The 24,793-nt window shown below is 40.9% G+C and overlaps 1 protein-coding gene across 9 annotated transcripts in view; it reads right to left on the bottom strand.

The window, feature by feature from the left end:
* Positions 1-24,793, bottom strand: part of PCED1B (PC-esterase domain containing 1B) — a 125,719-nt gene that overhangs the window by 69,412 nt on the left and 31,514 nt on the right. For 6 of the 9 annotated variants that reach the window (XM_053661519.1, XM_053661520.1, XM_053661516.1 and 3 more), the window contains exon 4: positions 20,906-20,955. The exons of 1 other annotated variant lie outside the window; for it this stretch is intronic. The gene's annotated coding sequence lies outside the window, so the exon portion shown is untranslated. Of the gene's footprint in view, positions 1-20,905; positions 20,956-23,115; positions 23,384-24,346; positions 24,507-24,793 lie in introns of those variants that run through there. 2 more of the 9 variants (XM_053661517.1, XM_037135434.2) reach the window with 2 other exon arrangements.

Here is a 24,793-nt window from a genome sequence, read left to right as displayed (position 1 = left end):
CCTTGCAGGTCCCTCCTATTGGTGACTTCCGGCAAATTTAGTCTCTTAAGTATGAAATTCTTCAAGATGTGGAGTTTGTCATCTGAAAGTACCAGGAATGTCTTAGGCCACATTAGGAAGTGCACCAGTTTTACCTAAGAAGGTTTAGTTTTGGGTCAGGATATTGAGCGAGTAAACATATCTTGGCACGCTTAGGGACTTGCCAGTCATTCACGAGAGGAGGGGGTTCTCTGCCCTTGATTCCTCTCCCTGCTTATCTGTATATTTTGGGCAGATTGTCTTTTTTGCATATAACCCTCAAATCGTGACTAGGGGAAAAAATCTCTTATGTTATCTGTCAAATATGCGAAGCATTTTTCACAATCTTCTTAGATAACATATCTTGGTTGTGTTTTCTATGTGGGTCAAGATGGAGACAGTATGTTATTTCATTTCACTGATTAAATGAAGAGAGAGACTTTGGGTACAGATACTAACGCATAAAACAGAGTTGAAAGTGACAGTATTTTGCTGCTCTGGACACTTTGATAGATGTATCTTGGCAGCCCAAGATGCTAGGAGCATAAGGGACTCAGTGATATAGGTCAAGATAACTTAGACTTTCAAACCCACATTTTTACCAGAATTATAAGCAAATGAATCTTAAAACTTTGCACTCATTTAAAATGGAGTATAAATTTGATGTGGAATCTGTGTTTGTGGACTATGTATTTGCAATGCTGTAAGGTCTTGGACTTCAAAGGTCATGATGCTATAGCAGAAGCATCATCAGGGTTCTTTCTCAGAAAACATCAATGCATTATTTTAAATCTGGATTTTTTCCACGGTTTTTTTTAGAAATGTTTTTTTTTTTTTCTTTTCAAACACCCTGGCAGGATGAATTTGGACTAGGTTTCATTGTAACAAGAGTTGTAATTTTAATATATATGTACACCACCACACACATACACACACATGTGTGCCATCTGAGGGCATTTGCCACCCAAAATATGTCTCTTTGGAGGATAATGATTATTAAAGCTGATTATTTTTAAGAAAACAGTACAGTTGCAGAATGAGTCCCCCAGAATGTGCCACCATAGCACGTGAATTATTTCAAGCTAAAGACCATCAAAACCAAACAAACTCAAGAAGAGCTTTTTACCTCCCCCTTACCTGCCTAAAGGAATTCAGGTGGAAAAACCTGTCCCAGGAAGGGAGCTATCACCTCAGCAGAACATGAACTAGATGTGGCAGACAGAAAGATCTAGCCCCTGGCTATTTGTGAGACTCCCCTCTGTGTCCCAGTGTTTCTGGGTGGCCCAGCAGGAATCTGCTCCTTCTCATCTACTTGTGAATTGCCTCTCCCCCACCCAAACTCCTTCCTCCCTTTCTCCTCTATACACTCAAGGTGGCATAGCAACACATACTTCAACTGTCTTCTTATGGAACCCATATTCTTATGGATCCCCCATATGTACATACATAGTTAAATTTTGTTATTTTCTCCTGTTACTCTCTCTCATGACAGTTTAATGATTATACCAGCTAGAAAAACTAAAAGGAAAAGAGAGGAAATTTCTGCCCCCTATTCCACAAATACTGCCCCCCAACACCAAACACACACGCACAAGCTCAACATCATACACATATACATACACCCACACAGCATATCACACACTCACTACACATTCTATGCCACATAGGTACACTCCCCTCCTCACCAAGCACAGATAAATATATTACATATACACATCGTACCATAGCACATACAGCACATATATATATATATCTCCCATCAAGCCACACACACACATCACGCAAACACAAGATTTCACCACATAGACCATACTACACACACAAATTCCTTTTCGTACCAAACACCCATACACTCTCCCTTCCTCACTCCCCACAAAAAACAATCCGGCCACTGGCACCTCCTGACCCAATTTCTAAGTCTCCCTCCCTTGTTTCTATCTCAGCCACACCCTCTTCCTTGCCATTTCTTGAACACCCACAGTCCTGTCTTCCCACCTGTAGTTCCCCTAAGCTGGATTTTTCTTTCCCCGGATATGACATGGCCCATTCAGCTTTCTCTCCAGAGTAACATGCAGATCACTTACTCTCTGTTTTCTGCCTGTCTTCATTGCTCTCCAAGCTGGTCTGAGTTATCTGTACCCTAAATCCCAACCACAAGATATGAATGGTCCTTGGAAATCATCTAATCAAGTCTAGTGCTCTTATTTTGCAGACAACAAAATGGGAATCTCAAAAGAAATAACTTGCCCAAAGGTCTTGCCCAAGGTTACAAAACTCATCCACTAAGCAAATATTGAGTCAGCTTCTTTGTGCCAGACACTATTCTAGATACTAGGCAGTGGGAGGGTACGAAAAGGGCAATGAAATTTACATTCTATTCAAGAAGACAGGTAATAAATAAATACACAGTATAATGTCAAGTAGTGATTAATGCTTAAAAAAAAAAAAGCAGGGATGAAAAAAGAGCAAGAAGGAGCCAGGAATAGGGGAGAAACCTTATCCCAAGGGCACATGAAAATACAGCCCATTGCAAATTATCCAGATGTAAAAACACCTGTGCATTCAAGATGCCAGGCTAACTTGTGAATGCAGAAGGCTTAGCAAGTTTTTTTTTTTTAATTTGAAAAGAAGGCACAGCTTCTGAATCTTGGCCAAGGCAAGGAGAGTGTAAAAGACCTTAGATGGTATAAAGACTTCCCCTGCAGCAATAATTGCAGTTAAGATAAATGGGGAAATCTGGACTGAATCCATTCAAAACATTGTGAATAGCAAACCATCTTAAAGTTCAGACACTCTTGTTACTATCATTTACTGGTAGCGGCTAGAGACAACATGAAATCCAGGAACACACAGAATCTCCTGAGAAAACAACCAAGTCTAAAAGTGAAAGTCTGGCTACTGAAATTGGGGAAGTCAAAGGTCTCGCACAAGGCAAGACCAAGATCAGACTACTCATCAGGAAGGCCCGATCTACACTTATTCTAACATAAAAGTTCCCCAGCGTCATCAGGAGATGAGACCAATAATCTAAAAGCTAAGCAAGGCAGATGTGATCTGAAAAAAGAGACCAAGAAGCAAGGATTCCTGGGAAAATAACCTACCAGGAGCTCAGAGACTCCTTTAATCTCTGTGTGCTTGAGGCGGAAACATCTAAGTATGTGGGTGCATGTGTGTGTGTGTGTGTGTGTTTGTAAAAGAGATGAGAGAGTTATATTCTTGGGGTCGTCCTTACATTTTTATGATATGCTCTATCTGTCATGTCTAGTACATTTAACTCAACTCTTCATCTTTATAAGAAAATCCTCTTAGGAACAGTAGCCTGGGTTTTTATGCAACGTGACCCTTCCAAACGAGGGCTCTTCCTCAGATCATCAGGACTGTTCATCAGTGATCTCAACAAAATAGGCCATTTGCACTTAAAAAATAAGGCCCTCTTCAGTGACAAGGTTAAGTGTTTCTGAATAAAGTTTTAAATCTCTAAAGTGGCCCAAACCTCTCAGCTTTAATATAAATGTCTCTGGGCAAAATGTAGATTTTGAGATTATACAATCCTTATAATTTTAAAAATCAAAAAAGATTCCCTTTTGAAAGACAAAAAAGCTTTCGATAACATTTAGAGATTATGATAGGAACATTTTAGAAATACTTCTTATATAGAAATCTAATATCATTCTTATAGGTCTTACTATATATAACTTAAATATTTTATTTCCTACAACATATAAGTCATTTTTGCAAAGAAGTGCTTTGGATTTGTTGATAATTTCAATTCTAATGATTTCTATATTTAAGACATACATTGACTATGATAAGAAGCCAAATGTGCACATTTAATCAAAATATTTCATTGTTGAAATAGGAATAAAATAAAAATAAAATTAAGGCTATGTTTACACACATTTCATGGGAAGATTTTGCATTAGGTTTGCTGATCAGTCTCACAATCTGTCACAAGTTAGAGAACAACCAGGGAGCCCATGAGACTTTGCTGAACAGGCAGACAGGTCCGTTACTTTCCAACAATTCAAGTAGTTGAGGTGCTATGCAGTTCGCAAAATGCTTAACCATGAGTTCTTTTAATTCACAACAGAGCCTGTTTGATAGGTAGAAATGTGATTCTTTTCATAAAAATGGGAAAAGAGACACAGAGAACACGAGGGAGATACCTAAGGGCCACACGGCAGCAAAGTGACAGGCACGGCTAGAGTCCAAGTCTCTCAGCCCCAGCTGGGATGGCCTTTCTGCACAGAGCATTGTGCAGAAAGCATCTCTTTCTGAATTGTGCCTTCTAGTGTGACGTTGCTGTCATTTTAACTTAAAAAGTTGCTTAACGCTATTTTGTAGTGATGCTGAGATGCTCAAGGTGGTACTAAAGACATCGGCAGCATCGCTTGTAATTTGAAAGATTTGATTCTGAGCGACATTGAAAAGCTACATAATATGGTACAGCATAGGAAATACAGTCAGTAAGATTGTACATAATAACTAAACATGGTGCCAGGTGGGTACTGGAAATATCTGTGGAACACTTTGTAAAGTATGTGATTACCTAACCACTGTGCTGTACACCTGAAACTAATACAAAGTAACACTGAATGTAAAATGTAATTGAAAAAAATTAAATTTAAATTATATAAGTAAAAAATTCTTGACCAAAAAAAGAGAAGAGCTTCACGAAAGAAACAGTTCATTGAAATTCTTGGGTGCAGGTTTCACGCAGATTATAAAGGCGTGGACATTTGGTTGCTTTCCCAGCTGTGATGGATCAAGTTTCCTCTGGGTACATCATGCTTACTTATCCCTCAACGTAGGTAATAGTTCAGCCTTTGTCATCTCCTGTATCTCATTTTTAAGTGGGATCAGGCTGAATTTTCTTTTATAAGAGGGCTTAATAATTTCAACTGCTATGATAAAGAAAGATGATTTATTTTTATCGTTAGAAACATTTGATGGATGGACAGGCTAGTTTTCTTGATCTACAAAGAGCTCATTCAAATGAGTATTTAAAGATTGACTAGTCCCATCATGAAGCAGCCAGGCCCGATGGAGAACATATCTTAGAAGTCACCACTGGGATTTCCTTTTCCCTCTGCCCTGACGAGGGAGACACCTGCTGGGATGCATCTTACCCTTGTACTGTGATATTGATCTTCACAGAGCTGTGATGTACTTCGTATGCAACAAGAATGTATCAGTGCATGCTCTGGGTCCTAACCAAGGCTCCCCCCTTGACCATATTCTTGGTCCGGCTGCTCTGAGCCCTCTTGCCCAGCTCCAGCTTCAGCCTGTGAGAACTGCGGACCCTCTGCACAGGGATGCTGTCCACTCCAGCCGCCTGAACAAACACTAGCACAATTTCTAACAGTCCAGGCTGTGCTCCTAGGATGGCTCCAGCCCCGTGTATAGTACCTGCCTGAGAAAGGATGATGCCTGCAGGAGAAGTTGCTGTTTGTTCCAGGCCAAAACCTGGGGATGGGTGGAGAAGCCCCTGAACTCCCTCTTTGAACAGATATTTTAGAAAGCTGCAATTACAGATCCTTTCTCTACCTTTGAAATGTAATTCTACTGCCCAGAGCAGTTTTTTCAAAGAACTGAGAGTCTGTGAAATGCAAATATTCAGGAAGATAACTCTCCCACAGTCTGTGAGTGACCCAGGCCCCCGCTTCTGTGGGAGCCTTGCTTTCCCTGGCACCACTGCCTCCGGTCTGTCCTAGAGACAGGAGACATTTGTTTCTCTCCTCCATAAGCACCAGTGAACAAACCCAGGTCACCCAGACGCAGGGACCAGACCCCTCAGTCCCCTTGAGACCTTGCCCTTCACACCACTCTCCCTTTGAAAAGTCTCCTGACTTTTGTTCTGGCAAAGTTGGGATCAGTTCTGGCTGGACCCTCTTCCCTATCGCAATAGATTGTTACCGAGTAAGATAGATTGTCGCTGTTTTAACTAACGTCTGGCTTTGTTTCTCTTTAACAACAGGTCTCTGTAAACTCTCAGGAGATCCCACCCTAACCCCAGAACTCCCAGTCATTCTTCCAAGTCTCATCGGCAGGATGTACCCCCACTCTTTTCACCAGTCCACTCCCATAAGTAAACCTAAGCCATTATAGTTGAACTGAAACTTTTATAACTGCTTTAGGTCCAATCATCTGCTCATCTTGCTTCTGTTATTTCAGGGTCCACATAAGGGAGGCCACACCAGGACATCCATCAAAGCAAATCCTTTTAGTAGAGGGACAGAGTCCCCATTCACCTCTTGGTGTAATAATCCCTCCTACAGAAATCCCGGGCACTGAGGTGCTTGAAAATAGGTTTGCTGATATCACGTTGCCTTGTTTAGTGTAGCTTATCAAGGACTGAATCCCAAAACTTGTTGTGTGGATTTATAAACATCTGAAAATAGTCAGCAAATGTGTGTGTCTCAGTGATTTAAATCAGCTTTATTATTTCATGGAAACATTGTCTCGGTCCTCCTTTATATGAAAGAAGGGGAAATCACTTTTTACACTGTATTTTAAGCTTTAACTATGAAAAACTTTAAAACACATCTCAAGGTAGAATAGTATATGGAATTCCTGCCTACTCCCCAGTGCGGTAGGACTACCACTCTGTCATATTTCTTTCATTTTCTCCCCTCGAATATACTGTATTTCCCCTTCAATCCTGCCATATTTCTAACAGTAATCATGAGCAAAAAGAGCTTCTAACTTATATAGCACAGATGTTAATTTGGTACCACCTGGGTGTTGGCTCCCCTTTGGTAGTGATTCAGCTTTAAGGAGATGGTCCTCGCAGCCTCAGAAGATGGTGATTTGGGTTTTATTCCAGTAACAGTGATGCATTTGGGCTGAGTCGTGTGCAACCTCCTCTCCAGACTCCCTTCTAACCCACAGCACAGTTTCTCAGGTAGTTGGTTAGGGTCAAGAGTTTCGTTAAAGCCAATGACTTATTACAACACAGTTCAAGGGCAAAACGAACTTGACTGTCAGACTTCACTGTCACCTGCCCCTTAGCCTGATGACTTCACATAAACCAGGCCCTCTAACAAGATTCTAGGAAATAAGACCAGCTGAATACCTTTCTGGCTAAACCGGAGATACACTCAAATTCCGAGAAGAGGAAAAGGAAGTTTGTTGCCGTGTGTTGGTAAAAGAGGGCACTTGGGGGCATTCTAAGGGGAAGGATCTGGAAATTTATTTGCTCGGTCTAAGGAGTGGAAGACTTAGAGGAGGGTTTTATTCGCCATGTCAGCAAGTAGCAGTGGCTTGACATTTTTATTGGATGACTCACCTTTTAAGGAAGGGACAGGTATTGGGATGTCCCAACTCATGGAATAAGGACATAGCTCTTCAATTATGAAAGTAATTCATATTTATAAATACCATCAAGATGGCTTCAATTTGAGACAAGTTCTGGGGGGCCACCAGGAGACCACTGCCAGAATGTGTGGCCAGATCACCCTGAGCTAAAAGAAGTTCTTGGCAGATGACCACTCCATGCTAAAGACTGAGCAGAACAAATATGATTGTTATGATAAAATATAAAGTATGCACTGGTCTAAAATATGCTATGTGTGTTATTACTGTGATGTATCCCAATTTACTATAAATAGTTCACTCACAATGTAACTAGCAATTAATATAAGCTTTTGCCCTAATGTAGCAGTTCTGTATATATAAACATCAAACAAGACAGCTGTAATAATATGTTATTTTAACTCTTTGAATTTGTAATCTGTTCATTGGTATAAAAATCTTTATCCTACTCTTTTCTTTTTAAAGCTTTAAAAAAAATTTTTTTTAGAAAGATGAGAAGAGATGGAGAAAGAGAGGGTGAGAAATGTCAACGTGCAAGACATACACTGACCAGTTGCCTTTATCACGCCCCCTACTGGGGACCTGGCCTGCAACTCAGGCATATGCCCTGACTGGGAATCGAACCAGCAACATTTTGGTTCACAGGCTACCAGTCAGTCCACTGAGACACACCAGCCAGAGCAGGTATCAGAATTTTCATCCTACTCTTGAAATATATCGACGGTCATAATTAAAAAATTTTCCATGATAACATCCAAGACATAAAAATAGTTGAGATGAAGAATATAATGTTAAATAATCTTATCCTATTTTCTTATTTACCCTTCCCAGAAGCTTTTTACAGAAAACTTGGGTAAAAATTATCAAGTTTTCTGTAAAAAGTGACACCTTTATCCAATTTATATATTAACTCTTATTTAGTCTTTAAAAATGGAAGTGTCACTACTTAAAAAAATATTATTCTAACAAAAGTTTTTGTACTCCTATAGCTCAGTGGCTCTCAGTTCACTGTTTGTGAAGAATTGAATCTCATCTTCAAATAAAATTTTATTTGAAAATCTAATATGTAAAAGTGAACAATATGAAACTGCTGTGGTTAAAACAGGGCATAGGGAGTTTAGAGTCCTACCTACTGAGTTCCTCCTTAGTGGGGAAGACTTTCTTCCAAGCACAGTCTGAAAACCATTGCTTTTGTCCCTCATAGGAAATCTGTTGCTCATCGGACACCAGGCAAGTGCGATCAATGCACACCTGGTTGATGAAGAGGCTGTAAAGGACAGGCCGCATTCCATGCCTGGAGGGTACACTGCCCCCTGCTGGGATTCTTCAGAGTTCCTGCCAGACACATGCTCTCTTCTTTGTCCTTTGTACCTTAGATTCTGCCAGGTGATTAGACTAGGGACGGTCACCTGATCTAAGGACAGCTACTGATAGGCTTTCCGGGGCCATTTAAGAAGCTGGCATGAACATTCTACCCAAGGGGGGTGGCACTCCATTCTGGAGGGTCACTCTTTAAACTTTCACACTCTATGTAAGGATTTTGAAGATGTACAGAGAAGAATTCGCAATGAGATACACAAAAAGAAGGCAGCAAGCAGATGCTGTGAGGCAAAGAGAATTAGTTTGTTATGGCAGGAGCAGTGGCAGGAAAGGAGAGGGTTGCGAGGTCATGAAGATGGCAGAGGATGGAGAAGGGAGCATGGACACGTGTTTCAGAGTCCCTTGCCAAACCACCAGGACTGCTCACGTGTCACAAAGGAACTATGGAGATGGCTCCAGCGCTTCCTCACTTGTCCATAGATCCTTATGAAAATCTCTGTTCTACAAGGTTACCTAAGCTTTCTCTGTTCATTCAATTTTGAAAAGCCTAACTAACCCCACTGCATAATTTTCCTACTTTACCAAACCTATAATTCAACTCAGGAGATAATCACGTGAAAGCAGGCTGAGACACCAGACTTGTCTTTGTCTCAAGACCAAAAACATCTAATGCATGGCATGTGCTCTTCCAGTTCCTGTACCTGTACCCTGGCAGACATCAGCAGTTGAACATGAACCTTAATGTGACTGCAGAGATGAGAAACAATTTCAGAAATTTTGTCAAACAGCTCCCTGGGAAGTTCATCAATCAATATTTTTGATGCAAAAGTTGAAATCTATTTACCACTCCACTTTAGTACTTTGAATGGCATCATGTTTTCTTGTTTAGCACAGTACTGGGGTAGGTCCATGGTTTTCAGTATTTTCCATGGTGTCTGAAGCCTTCAGCTGGCTACATCAGGGATTGCCTCTGAAGGAAGCAGAGTGAAACCCAGAGTGAGGTTGAGCAAGTGGAGTCCAGATAAAAGTGAAACACCTCCATTTTTATCTGCTATATGTATTGAAGTTTCTGAAATTTTATTTTAGGGAAGGTCTCTATAACTAGGAAACAAGTGAAATCACTAAACTATTATATTGCCATAGTGTTCACAGCACTGAATTATTTCAAAGATGGATTCGACTGAAATTGTCAACAAGCATAATTAGCCAACTATTTAAACTTCTAATTTCAAGATCTAAATCTGCAGAACATCATTTATAAGTACTGTTTTCAGGATTTTTTAAGTTAATGAAGTATGCTTTCACACCTTAATGATACCAAGGTCTTCCATATGGCATTCATAGAATCATTCTCTTTATAAGCATTAATGAAGCATAAAAAGGTGCAAAAAATGTACAGCCACTCTCTCAATAATTGATGGATCTAACAGGCATTAAATTAGTACAGATGACCCTTGAACAATGTGAGGATTAGGAGTGCTGACTCCTCTGTAGTTGAAAAACTGTACAACTTTTGAGTTCCCTTAAATTTAAGTCGTTCCTCAGTGCCCACAGGGGCTTGGTTCCAGTACCTCTCAGGAGTACCAAGATTTGTGGATGCTCAAGTGCCCTATATAAAATGGCATAGATCAATGCATATAGCTGACCTCTGCATCTGCAACACATATTTACCAAAAAAAATTTGTGTATAAATGGACCTGGGCAGTTCAAATCCATGTTGTTCAAGGGTCAGCTGTATATAGAAAACCTGAACAACACTACCAACCAATTTGATCCAATTGTACCTTACAGAACACTAGAACACTTCACCCAACAAGAGCAGAATATACATTCTTTTCAGGTACATGTGGAACATTTACCAAGATAGACAATATACTAAGCCATAAAATATGTTTAAATAAATGTAAAAGAATTTAAGTCATGCAAGCAAAAATACTTACAGCTAACATCAGGCTTAATAATGAAAGACTGACAATGTTTTCTCTATAAGATTAAAAAGAAGGCAAGGATATCCACTCTCACTGCTTCTACTCAATGTTGTACTAGTGGTACAAAGTATACAAGAAGAAAAGAAAAAGAAAGCCAACAAGAAGAATAGAGACAGAATCATGGACATGGATAGTGTTTTGATGGTTGCTGGATGGGAAAGGGGTAAAGAGATAAGGGGATTAAGAAGTACACATAAGTAGTTACAGAATAGTCATAGGGATATAAAATATCATATAGGAAATGGAGTAGCCAAAGACCTTATACACATGACCCATGGACATGAACAGTGCAGCGTGGGGATGGCCTGCGGGAGTGGGGGTGCTGGGTGGAGGGGGACAAAGGGAGAAAATCAGGACAACTATAATAGCATAATCAATGAAATATAATTTAAAAAAAGAAAAAGAAAAGGTATTTTTGGGAAAAAATTGGAAAGAAAAAATAAAACTGCCTGTATTTGCAGATATAGAAACTCTTACATAATCTATTAAAAAACTACTAGAACTAGTAACTGAATTGAGCAAAGTTACAGGATATAAAAACAAAGTGTAAGAGTTGATTGCATTTTTATATAGTAGCCATAAACAATCAGAAGTTAAAATTAAAAATGCAATTTTATTTATAATAGCATCAGAAAGATCAACTACTTAGGGATAAATCTGATTCAAGATGTGTAAGACCCATACACTGAAAACTGCAAAACACTACTGAGAAAAATTAAAGACCTAAATAGATGGACAGATGTACTATGTTCATGGATCAGAAAATTCACTATTAGTAAGATGTCGATTATCCTCAAATTCATCTAAGGATTCAACACAATCTGAATCAAAATCCAAGCAGGCTACTTTGGGGGCTTGGGGGGGTCACAATTGATTGTACACTTCATGTGGAAATGAGAAGGACCTAGCCAAACTTAGAAAAAACAGAAGTTCAGGGCTAACACTACCTGACAGTAAGACACTATATAGCTACAGTAATAAAACAGCATGGAATTGCCATACAGATAGACAAACAGGCCAGAATAGCAAGACAAATAGGTGGAACAGAATAGCAAGTCCAGAAAGTCCAGACCCATAAATATAGTTAACTGATTTTTCACAAAGGTACAAAAGAAATATTTACTAGAGAAAAAAATTAGTCTTTTCAACAAATGATAATGGAACAATTTGCAATCCACATGCAAAAAAAAATAACAAAACCCCCACTTCATTCCATACCTTGCACAGTGTACAAAAATTAACAGCAACAACAAAAAATGGATCATTGACTTAACTGTCAGATCTAAAATGATAAAACTTCTAAGCGACAACAGAGTGGCCCTGATTTAAGTGAACTTGAATTTCTTAAGTATGACACCAAAAATATCCTCCATACAATAAAACTTCATGAACTTCACTGAAATCAAGAATATCTGCTATTTAAAAGAGATTATTTTGTTTGACTGCCAAAAGACAAGCCAAAGACTGGGGGAGAATATTTGCAAGCCATCCGTCTAGGATCTGTATCCAGAATATATGAAGAACTCCCAAAATTCAATAACAAGAAAAAAAAACAAAATAAAAAGGGGAAATTTAGACAAACATATCACCAAAAAATGACAGATATATGGCAAATAAGGACTTAAAGCATTGTTCGACATCTTTAGCAAAATGCAAATCAAAATTACACTGTACTATTACTTTACCAGAATATCCTGGTGGACTTACTACAGAACTTAGGTGCATTGTTTTGTTGATTTTAATAAAAGTATGCATATCTCAAGCATAGATCAAATAGGATCTTTAAAAGGCAATGTTTTTGCAATCTCTGTTCTCCATAGATAATTGAGGTTATAAAAAGTTAAGAACATGCATAAAATCCAATTATGCCTGGGCACACTTGGATATATACGAGGCTGTGTTTACACACCAGTTAGGAGAGACATTCTAAAGCTCAAATAATGCTGTTACATCATTAGTGTTCAGAAACATGAAAACATTTTTTTTTACCCACTAAAAGTTGTGGGAAAGTTACTAATTATAACCGAATATAAATCTCTGTAATGTGGCTGCTGCCAAAGGCTGCAGCTTCTTTTGTGAAAAACTAATTAGCTTCATGTTTGGTCAAATAATCTAGGCGTGATGTAACTGCGTACTTATCCTAGAAAGTAGGATCTCTCATTCAACAGATGTTAAAGTCTTCGTCCTATTCTAATAACTTTATTTTCTGCTTTCTGCTTTCCATACTATGGCGTGCTTCCCTTAAAACTTGGATGTTGCCCACTCTGAGAAAATAAAAGAAAATGGGCATATGGTATTTGTTTTTTATTTAGGAGGATATAATCTCCAGGAGGTCAGTGACTAATTTCTTTGTGGCATCTCAAAAGTGGACAGGGCCTTACAGAGTCCTTAATAAATCTTTAATCATTGAACAGGTTTTTGACAAGATTTGCACTGTACTGCTAAGCTCTATGGGTGGGAGCAAGCTAGCCTGTAAATCACTTATCATCCAAGTGCCAAGGACTGTACCTGTCTTCACGTTCTCATTTTCCAGATTTGAGGGACTTAACTACAGCCTCCAGAGAAGCTGCTCAGTGCCTGTGGAAAATGTTCACTTTCTGAATAAGAATTGTAAATGTTGAAGGCTGGAAGGAAAGACGCCCTGCCAATCCAGCTTTCCATTCTACACGAGCATATGTTAACTAAAAGATTAAGCAGCTGCAAAATGTTTAGTGACTTTTTATTAATGTGATCATAAGGAAAGCATTTGTTTTTCATACTTAATGAAATATAGCTTGAGAATTTACGTCAATTACACCTTGACAAAGTGAAATGCCAAGCTCTGGATCCAAATATGTGTGTGACTGGTTTTTCTGCCCTTCTTCAGGGAAACATCAGATCAAATTACATGGGAAGCAAATTGTCTACAGTGTAAACGCTGAAGTCAGTAGTGAATCTGCCACAGCACTTAAAAACAACAACAAAAAAAGGGCAGAGTGAATCAAGAGATAGTACATTTTTCTTCACTAGGATGTGTATTAGGCCAAGTAATGAATGCCTACTTAAAAATAATAATGATGCCCTGGCCATTGTGGCTCAGTTGGTTGGGTATCATCCCTCAAAGCGAAAGGTAGCCAATTCAGTTCCCAGTCAGGGCACATGCCTGGCTTGCAGGTTCATCCCCAGTCGGGGAGCATCGGAAAGGCAACCAATCAATGTTTCTCTCCCTCTCTTTCTCCCTTCCTTCCCCAATCTCTCTCTCTCTCTAAATAAATAAAATCTTTAGAAAATAAAAATAATAATGATGAGAAGCATTTAAAGCGATGACTATATACAAAATGCATCAACTTTATTATTCCATTTAATGTTTTTATAACCTCATGAGGACTGGACTATAATTATACCCATTTTATAGATAAAGAAAGTTAAGAACATCACTTGCAGCTTATTTTGACAGAGTCAGGACAAAAGGATAAGTCCATGGATCTCTTAACCACTTCTCTACTGCCCCATCAGCAGGCTAGTAGACATAACATCTTAAAAACTCTCTGGAAGCTTCATTAGATTAAATTATTGATTTATTAGAAAATATATTGGACATGTTAAACCTACATTCTTGTTCTTGGACTTTGAGAAAAATGACAAAAGGAAGATTTCTCTCAAAAATGCCAATATTTTAAATACATTTTAAAATTTAATTTACCAGGGACTTTGTTTCACTTATAATTTTTATAAGACCTGAAAGTAGTCAGTGGTTTTTAGAGCAGCTTCCATCTCACAGGACAAGAGGTGCCCACTAATATCATAACTCTGCAGCCACGAGAAGAACCCTGGGAAACCGCGGTGGAACCCCTGCCTCTTGCCATCCCCCGCCAGGTACCACCATCATGATCTTCTTCCCAGTGTTTAAAGAATAGAATGTCTTCCACAGCTTTACTGAGATATAATTCACGCAACATGTAATTTATCTATTTAAACTGTACAATTGAGTGGGTTTCAATATATTCACAATATGTGAAACTATCACCATAATTTTAGAATACTTTCATTGCTAAAAAGAAAATCTTGTACCATTTAGCAATCTCCCCTTCCATGGCTCCATTTTTTCCAGCCCTGAGCCACTGCTAGTCTACTTTCTGTCTTTATAGAGTCACCTATTCTGCCCATTTCATATGAACGGAATCATATCATATGTGGTCTTTGTGACTGGCTTCTTTGACTTACCATAATTTGTCAAGGCTCATCCATGTTGTAGCATGTAAGATTACCCCATCCCTTTTAATGGCCATGTAATATTCCACTGAATAAATATATGGCATTTTTTTATCCACTCATCAGCTGATAAACATTTGGGTTATCTGCACCTTTTGGCTATTATGAACAATGCTGCTGTGAACATTCACATGTAAGCTGTTGTGTGGACATATGCTTCAATTTTGGGGGCTATATACCTGGGAGTAGAATCACTGGCCATCCTGGTGGGTGTGAAGGAGTACTTCATTATAGTTTTGACTTGCATTTCTCTTAAGACTGACTATTGATATTAAGCATCTTCTTGTGTGCTTACTGGCATTGGTCATCTTCCTTGGAGAAATGTCTATTCAGATCTGTTGCCCATTCTATAATTGTGTTATTTGTTTTTTATTATTGAGTCATTAGAGTCTTTTTGTATTCTGATCACAAGTCCTTTATCAGATACATGATTTGCAAATATTTCTCCCATTCTGTGAGTTGTCTTTTTTCTTTCTCGATGGTGTCCTTTGATGCACAAAAGTTTTGACGAAGTCCAACTCATCCATTTTTTTCTTTTATCGCTTGTGCTTTGGGTGCTATATGTAAGAACCCATTGTCAAATAGGAGAACATGAAATTTAACCCTATGTTTTCTTCGAAGAGTTTTATAGTTTCTGCCTTTTATTTTAGCTCTTTGATCTGCTTTGAACTAATTTTTATACATGGTATGAGATAAGAGTCCGATTTTTTCATGTGACTATCTAGTTGTACCAGTACCATTTGTTAAAAAGATTATTCTTTCTCCTTGACTGGTCTTGGTACCTTTGTCAAAAATAAGTTGATCACAGACACACTGGTTTACATCTAGATTCTAAATTCTATTCCATTGATCTTTATGTCTGTTTTCACACCAGTCCCAGTACTGTTGTTTTATAAAGAATAAGATTTTACAAACATTCATGGGTGACACAGTCCAGGGCCACACAACTCCACTATTTTCAATAAATTAACTAGCATTTAGATGGACAAATGACCTGGCTCAAATGAGCTAACTACTACAATCTTACACTATACGAGTAGTAAGTGATTATGAAGTTGCCTGCTATCTACTACATTTAGGATAAAATTTATATGACAAAAGGAAGTCAGATTTTCTTATCTGATCATGCTTTTTGAAAATAAAGTTCTCAAAGTAAACGATACAGTTTTGAAACTGGAAAAAACTTAGACATGATCTAGGCCAAGCTCTTTGTTTTCAGTCTTGTTTTTATAGATTAAAAAACAGACCTCAACACTTTTCACAATGACGATGCCGTCTGTTCCTAACCTGCGACCTAAGAAGCACGCCCTCCTAAGTGCACTCGCTTGCTGAACCGACTTTGGGCGCTTTGGCAGACACCACCAGTGTGTACGGCGCGGGTCGCTGTCTCCTTGGAAGTCAAGACTTGTCACACAGAAGGCGTACCAGCAAATGTTCAGATGACAGAATTCTAATTTGTCATCTGGGTACTTGGCACCATGTCGACCCACATAAAGTTTTACTAGTAAAGGTAATTTTAAAAGAGATATTTAAATTTCAGAATATGATCATTATTATCTCAATATTCCATATTGAGATAATAATGATCATATTCTGAAATAAAACTCTAAAGAAATAAACTAAGAAATAATGGAATGATTGATTCAGAAATATTTTCTTCTATATACCTTGTGTATTTAAATTTTTCATTCATCTATCTAAATAGATTTCTAGTGTGTTAACTTAAGGGTACATGTTTTTACTGATATTGATCACAATGTGGACTAAATTGTGTATCCCTAACATTCTTACGTTGGAGCAGTAAACCCCCATGTGGGTATATTTGGAGATGGGGCCTGAGCGGAGGTGATGAAGGTTAAGTGAGGTCATGAAGGTGAAGCTCTAGTCCAATAGGGCCAGTGCCCTTGTAAGAAGAAGAAAAAACACCAGAGCTCTCATTTTGCCCTGTGAGGGCACAGCAAGAAAGCAGCCGCCGGCAAGTCAAGAAGAGCTTCCTCACCAGAAACAGAATCAGCCCGTGGCAAGGTATGCGCTTCCCAGCCTGCAGAACCGAACAAATAGGTTTCTGTTGTTTAAGCCATCCAGTCTATGGTATTTTGTAATGGCAACCTAAGCTCATTAATTAATGCATGCTCTTAGATGAAAAAAAAAATTATACAATTTCTCCACATCGGAACATAGTACAGCAGTTCCCACTGTTGTATACAACTGTCTCTCACTGTAGTTACACACAGAATGATTGATTATATGAAGATGTATGAGGTATAAATCAGAAAAGGGTACCTTCAATATGCTGCTGATAACCATCATATCACTTAGGAGAATAAACAGTTTCACAGTGGATGACTATAAAACTTGATGTCCCAGATGAATGAGATTCAATCTGTACCACATTTTTTAACAGCAATGAAATAGGTTCTTTTCTAACTGAAATATCTGTAGAAGAAGGAGGGGAAGTGGAAGAGGAGGAGGAGAAGGTGGAGACCAAGAAGAAAAAGAAAGAAAATATATAACCTTTTTCTTATTTGTAGGCGTCAGATGGCTCTGCCTTTGAAAAAGTTCAAGAGTGTGTTATGGTATTTCAATGTCGATACAGGACAGTGACTCAGTCACATGACTGCTACATCTAAACTTAGGCCAGGAACTTACATATTCCACGTGAGCTCACGCATGGTTGCAACAAAAGAGCCCTGAGATTATTGAATATTTTTAAGGAAATTGAATCAACATTAAGAAAAAGAATTTTAATCTTAAAAAAGGAAGCTACTTCTGGAATTATAACAATGTACCTAAACTCACGCAACCCAAGGAAGAATTCTAACAATCAAAACTCCAGGAGCTAGAAAGCCACTGAAACATTCTTTAAAATATTAAAGATTTTAAAATTCCCAGTCGAGCTGTGTCAAAGGAGGCGCAAGACTGCAGGCCAGTTGAATAAAGCCATCCTCGATGCCTAACGTAACTGCTTAATTCATTATCCTGTCAGTTCATTCATTTATCTGTTGTTCTGGAAGATTCCTGGTCAAATCCCCTTTTACAGTCCTGACTCCCATAACACATAGGACCCAATAAGGGATTATCTTTCCTTTCGAGAGAAGCAAGTGGGATTAACAAATGGGACGACTGTGGTTGCATTAAAGACTCACTAATGCGTTTCCAGAGGACATTAACAATTACTGCCACAAGCAGAACTTGCAGTGCCTTTAAAATTCCTACGAAACTCCCTTAGCATCCAGGTGAACGATCTGCTCCCTGAACTCACGTCCAGTGAGGTAAAAGAATTCTTCCCCCTGGGAGGTAAGTCAGCATTCACAATGCCTTCTTTTTAAAAAGCAGTTTGCAGTAGTACTTCGTGAGCTTGGCTGCTTTAAGACAAAACCTTTTGTGTTTGTCCCTTGAAAAGTGCCAAGTGGAAGTTCCAGATGGTGGTGGGCAGTGCAGGGGGAGCAGGGGGAAGAGGGGTCAAGGGGGGAAGAAACCACACCAGCAGAGGCCGGAATGGATCTCAGATGCCACGGGAAGGTGGTTTAATTGGTCTGGAAGGGAATAAAGGAGCATGCAAAGTGGCTTTTAACTGCTCCGATTCTGGTGCCTGAAATTTCCTCTCTCGTTGTGATAAGGATTCCAAAGTAGGCCTAATCCGAAGACTGCTGTCACCCTGGGTTTTGGCGAAGTCCTAGTTTAGCATTTGTGCTGCTGAAGCGAGCCCAGCAAAGCCTTAAAGCACTGTCCATTTATTCCTGTACGCAAACATGTACTGATGGCCTACGTGACAGGCCTGGAACTTCGCCTTATGTGAGACCACAGCGAACTCAACTAGAACCCACTGAATGCGTTGTGTTTTTTTCCTTCGGAAAATGAAACTCACTTTGGAGTAATTCAAACAAAAGTTATAGTCGTAATTTGCATGTAGTTTAAGCTCCCAAACTCTTCTGCTTGTATCTCCAGACTATGTTGTTAAACTTTGTTTCATGGACAGCCGGAAACATGAAATTAGAATCTCTTAAAAAAACAACAAGCCAAGTTGCTGTGCCCTGAAGTAAGAAGATCGTGATGGAGCGCCAGGTGCAGGCATCATCCAGTTCTCGAAAGCTCACCCTGGGGCCTGTCCCTTAGTGGAAGGTGCTGACAGCAGGAGCCTCCGTTCCTGCTGTAGCTGGAGGCTCGGGGGCAGCAACCTGAAGGCCTCTGGGGTAGGAACATTTCCTTTTTCTTGAGAAAGTCCTACAGGGGAAGCAATAGCAGACGTAGCAGGGAGGCAGCCTCTGCTAACACAGGGCAACCTAATTGTCAGCTAGAAGGGGCGTATGCTCCATGGTCCAGACACAGATCTGTGCTCAGGGACAATGTTCCCTGTCTCCTGCCCGGTGTGCTGACGCGATCAGCAGGAGTGTGGGAAAGGCCGCATTACCAGCTTCCAAGGGCAGATTGTATTTAGCTGAAAAGCCTCTGCCTAGATCTCGAATGTGTCTGCTGTTAAGGCACAAGCTGTGCTGAGTTCCAATCTAAGTTCCATCACGTACTAGCTATCAGGGCCTCAGTTTCCTCACTTGTCAATATGGGGGGCGGTTATCATCCAGCTCCCAGGTTTAGTATGAAGATAAAATAATAAAAGATAAGCCTGTAATATAGTGGCGCATAGTAGGCACGCAAGAAGGTGTGCTGAATCTGAATTTTGCTCTCTGCATAAATGTGCCTCTCTGTTTGTTACGGCTTTTTATCTCGTCCGATCCTCAGAAAATCTTTAGTAAATTAACCCAAATCCCAAACTCAGTTATTTTCCCTCTAACTGAAATCACAGGAAGAAGAGAGAATTATGCACACACAAGGGAGTTCGGCAGTGTGCTTCTCTAAACAAAATGTGTGACTCTCAAAACCACATTCTTTTGAAAAAATCACATTTTGGCTACCCTTTTTGGCACATATATTTCTCTGAATACATGTCCCACAAATTTCTGATGCAAACTACAAGGCAGTCGAGATCTGGTGAGAGCTGACTGTCTGAAGTTTCCCAGGCTTGCTCCTCCTTTTTCCTGGTACGGTGGTGTGTCAGTGTGGGCAATGACAGGACATGAGGCGCGGAGTGTTACCGGCATGGAATAAGCATAAAAACCGAGCAATCACACCTAGATAAGCCTCAGTATCCTCATTTCTAAATGGGGGGGGGGGATGATTAAGAGTTGTGAGGATCAAACTAGAAAATATATGTGAGCTGCCTAACAGTGCCTGATACATAGTGCATGTTCAAGGAAAGGTGGTTGTTTGCAGTCCTCATCTGTAAATCCTAAATCCAGAGACCTGCCCATCTTTTGAATCCCCCTAGCCTACTCTTAGAACATCTATTATACCCTAACTTGTATTGTAGTAATGAAGCGTAAGCCCCCTCCCTACTCCTTCTGGACGAGTAGTCTATCTGATCCTTCTTAGCACATCCCAGCAACCTAACTGAGTACCCAGCATGCACTTACGCAATGAATAAGACATCCCACATAATTGGGAGGAGACTGTGTGCGATATTAAAGAAAGCTAGTTTGATAAGCCAGGTTTTGGTTATAGGCTACAAAGAGAAACCTACCAAGAGTGGGGGATATTAGTTAAGAGAAAAGGAAAGTCTTGAGATGCAGGGTCAAGATGATGGAACGAGTAGATCTTGAACTCACCACCTCCCACAAATAGACCACAATTACAATGAAATATAAAACAACCACCCCTGAGAGCCAGAACTCCTACAACTAAGAATATAAAGAAGCCACGCTGAGGATAGGAGGGGCAGAGACAGGGCCTGGTCCGGTGTAGCAATTCACAAACGGGGAGGGAGGAAACAGTGGTGAAGGTCCCCAGGAGGAGCGAGGGGTCCTAGCCCCACAGCAGGCTCCCCAGCCCGGGGCACCCGTGCTGGGAAGAGGAGTCCCCATTACATCCGACTTTGACAACCCAAAGGGTTATGTCTGAGAGAGGTAGAGGGCTATGGGAGACCAAGACACTGCCCTTGAAGGGCTCACACACAGACTCACTTGCTCCAAGCTCCAGCGCAGAGGCAGCCAGTTCCAGCAGTGCCTGGGTCCTGTGGGGAGGAATTATGTTGACTAACGTTAGGGGGAGGTCCAGAGGGGCAGGGGTTGGCAGAATTCTCTGGGGAGGGCAGTGGTGGTGGGTACCATTGTTCCTTTATTTCTTTTGCAGTGCTCTCCTTCCACTTGGCTGACCTGGAACAGTCAGGTGCTAAACTTGTCACTCTCCATTAACCCGGCTAACATTTGCTCACCCTGCCCCAGCATTCCCGAGATCCTGCCCCACCCAACCTGCCAGCCCCAGCTGGAGCCTTCTCCAGGTGTGCGCCAGTTCTTCCACTCAAGCGGTGCTGGCGTCGGTGCTGGCGTCCGTGCTGGCGAATTCAGCAGTCACAAGTTCAAAACAAGCAGCAGCCAGCCTAGGCCGGCACCAGAGCCCCACCCACGTGGCTTCACAACCAGCACAGGCAGCTGGGGCCACCACGGGGCCCCTCCAAATCAATCCCCACTGCGTGGGCTCAGCCCTCACATACCAGATCACCCACAGTAGTCCTGGCTGGCCCTCACAGCCTGTCACCTGAGGGTCAAGCCCACCCACCTGCACACCTGCGACAACTGAAGACCAACTGCAACAGGAAGGCATACACCATCCACAGGGGGACACCTTAGGAGCCCCTGGCTCTGGTGACCAGAGAAGACTGTGCCACTAGACCCCACAAGACAACTTCTTTAAAAAGACACTTCTTTCTTTAAAAAAATTATTTATTTATTTATTTATTTATTTATTTATAGAGAGAGAAGAAAGGAGGAAGAAAAAGAGGGAGAGAAACAGTGATGGGTTGCCTCTGGCATGCCCCCAATTGGGGAATTGGATTGCCAGGCATGTGCCCTGACTGGGCATTGAACTGGCAACCCTTGGACTCTTCGCTGGCACCCAATGCACTGAACCACACCAGCCAGGGAAACAAGGCCAGTTCTTCTACACTGGAAGATGTAGTAGATCTACCTAACACGTGGGAAGAAACACAAACAGCCAGATGAGGAGACGTAGGAATAATGTCCCGAACAAAAGAACAGAACAAAACCCCGAGGAAGAACTAAACAAAACAAATAAGCAATGTTCCAGATAAAAAGTTTTTAACACTGGTTATAAAAATGCACAACAAAGTTGGGAGTAGATAAACTCAGTGAGAAATTCAACAAAGATACAGAAAATATTAAAAAATGACCCATCACGGCATACAGTCTATAAACATCTAATCACTATGTTGTACATCTGAAGTTAATATAATATTGCATGCCAACCATAATTTTAAAATATTTTTTTAAAAGAGAAAGGGAAAGAAAGTTCTGTTTGGTTTTGTACCCAGCGAGCAGTAGGCTGTGCCAGGGGCAGATCAAAGACTATTCCTTATGTAACGGAGAAGTTCACTGCAGATCGGGACCCTTCACTGTGGAAACGGAACTCCAGTCTGCTCGTTGGAGGGAGAGGCACTGGAATATCTCAACACTCCCCGGAGCCCAGGGGAGAGCTGGGACTCTTTTAAAGGGCATAAGAGAAAGGAGAGTATTATGTCTGTCAGGAACACTTGCAGATAATGTGAATTCACAAACTTTTGTTAAAGGATCACAACATTGGATGGCATTATGGTAAAATAATGTGCCTTGGAAGCGGCTTTCCTACCAAAAAAACACAAATTTCTATTTGCTAAAGTCCAATACATAGATTGTGATTAAACTTACAAACAACCCTTTAGCTGAAATCATTGCTTCGTTAAATAGAAAGAAGAAAGGATGTAGTGAGTGGAAATGGTTACTTCATTTCCTGCAACAACACCGCAGAAGACGGAAGGATATATTTTCCTCCAAGACAGAAACCTAATAAAGCATAGTGAGATTTGCCTAGAAACTCTTACTGAAATAGCACTTACCTAAAAAAAAATTATAGCTCTGCTTTTAGCGTTTAAACCACCACGACTCTGTATTTGAAAGGCATTAGGAATTGGACGACTTGATGCCCCGAAGCAAGTTGTATGTCAGCGTCTCTTGTGTAATAGCCAGAGACTGCGTTGGAGAACTCCAGGCTTGTGCTGTGCTTGGTGCCGTGTTGGCCATATCACCAGTGTTAAATAAAATAACAGCAACATGTGACATGGGGAGCCTGAGTCTCTCATTCTTACTGCTAAACCCACATAGCAGATGGTTATACACACCCGTAATCAAGCGTGGAGCCGCGTGGGCCGGGGCTGGTGTGCAGCTCTGAGTCAGCCTGCTGCCTTCTCTCTCCCTCTTGTGGAAGAGCTTCACAACCTCCACAGACATTTTTAGGAGCGGGGCTGGTGCTTTCGAGAGCTCACGGAGCCTTGGAGGTGTCCGCACACAATTCACGAATGCTGCCGATTTCCCTCAGGCATGGGCAAAGTGACATTTTATCAGCTCTTTTCCCACCAAAGAGAAGGGGCTTTCTAATAAGAGCTGTCAAGAGACTGGGACACCTCAGGGGGAACAAGCACATATTAGCTTTAAAAAAAATAAACAACTCTCTTTTGAGGACATTATGCTGAGTGGAAAAGTCAGTCGCAACAGGACAGACACTGGATGCTCACACTTGTGTGAGGTCTCCAGATCAGTCAGATCCATAGAAAGTAGAACGGCGTGTGCCAGAGGCTAGGGGAGGGGCTGGGAGTTACTACTGGTCAGTGGGTGCGGTTCCAGTCTTGCAAGACGAGAAGCGTTCTGTGGGTGCAGGGTGGTGACGGTAACAGCACAGCAATGTGAGCGTCCTCGACGCCACTAAACCGTGCACTTAAAAATGGTCAAGATGGTAAATTTTATACCATGTGTATTTTACCACAATTTCAAAATACATATAATAAACATGTAAATAAAAATATAACAAGCATTCCCCTTCTGCGGTCAGTGAAAACCAGGAGGCTATGCCTCCTCCCGTCAGAGCAGAGAGGTGCATCTGGAAGAGTCTGGAAGCGGCCTTCCTCTTGCACGCAGGACCTAGTTGCCCCTCGAGCTCTTTGAGGACAGGGTTTTTCATCTCTGTGTCCTTGTCACTCAAAACCTGAGGTTCACGGTGTCCCTGGGCTCACATGCCTAAGACGACCTGAATGTTTAACATATTCTTCAGGCCTGCCGAAAATTAATTTAAAAAAAAATCAGGCTGCGTCTAAAGCAACTGAATTCAGTGGGAGGAGAAATGTGTTTCTCTTTGAAAAATGAAGTTATATAAGTCAAACTTCAAAGAACAGCAGCACATTCTTCTATGCTGCATATGGTTCTTGAACCGAAGAGCTTGACACGTGGCTGATCTAACCTCACGTTTCCCCCCCACCCCCATCTGTGGCCTGGGGACTTGAACTTTGAGCTGGACCAACCTCTGCTCAGTGCTGTCTGGTTACTGACTCAGCAGAGAAAGGCCTGATCAATAATTACCTGAAAGAAAACAGTGGTGTGATCTCAAAACGAAGTTCATGTTTTGGTGATCGAAGCGACTTCTCGGGAGCCTCAGACCTCACATCGATTCAGCTCCCAAACGGTGACTCACACCCATCTCACCTGAAGTTTAGGGCGAGACTGTTTCCCCTGATGATCTCTGTTGTGAAATAAAGAGGGTGTCATGGAGTGTCTTTGTGCGTCTTAAAATTTTTGTCCTCCTGGTAGTATTCTCAGTTCCTTGCGCAGCAGAGATGTCAGGTTTCGTTAGTGAACTGGTGCTAGGCCGTGTGCGGGACCGTTGTCCTGGTCAACCACGAACCGTTATTAAGCACTTCCTGGGTGAAATATGCTTGTGAGTCATAACCAGCAGGTTGTCCCATGGCTGTTGATTGCATAAAATGTGTTTACTGAAGTGGGTCTTATTTTAACCTTTGTGCTTTCCTC

This window comes from Artibeus jamaicensis, unplaced genomic scaffold (assembly GCF_021234435.1).
Source record: "Artibeus jamaicensis isolate MK-2021 breed Jamaican fruit bat unplaced genomic scaffold, CSHL_Jam_final contig_233, whole genome shotgun sequence".
Taxonomy (NCBI): domain Eukaryota; kingdom Metazoa; phylum Chordata; class Mammalia; order Chiroptera; family Phyllostomidae; genus Artibeus; species Artibeus jamaicensis.
Note: the sequence above shows the minus strand (reverse complement) of the source record. Positions and strands in the feature narration are given on the sequence as shown.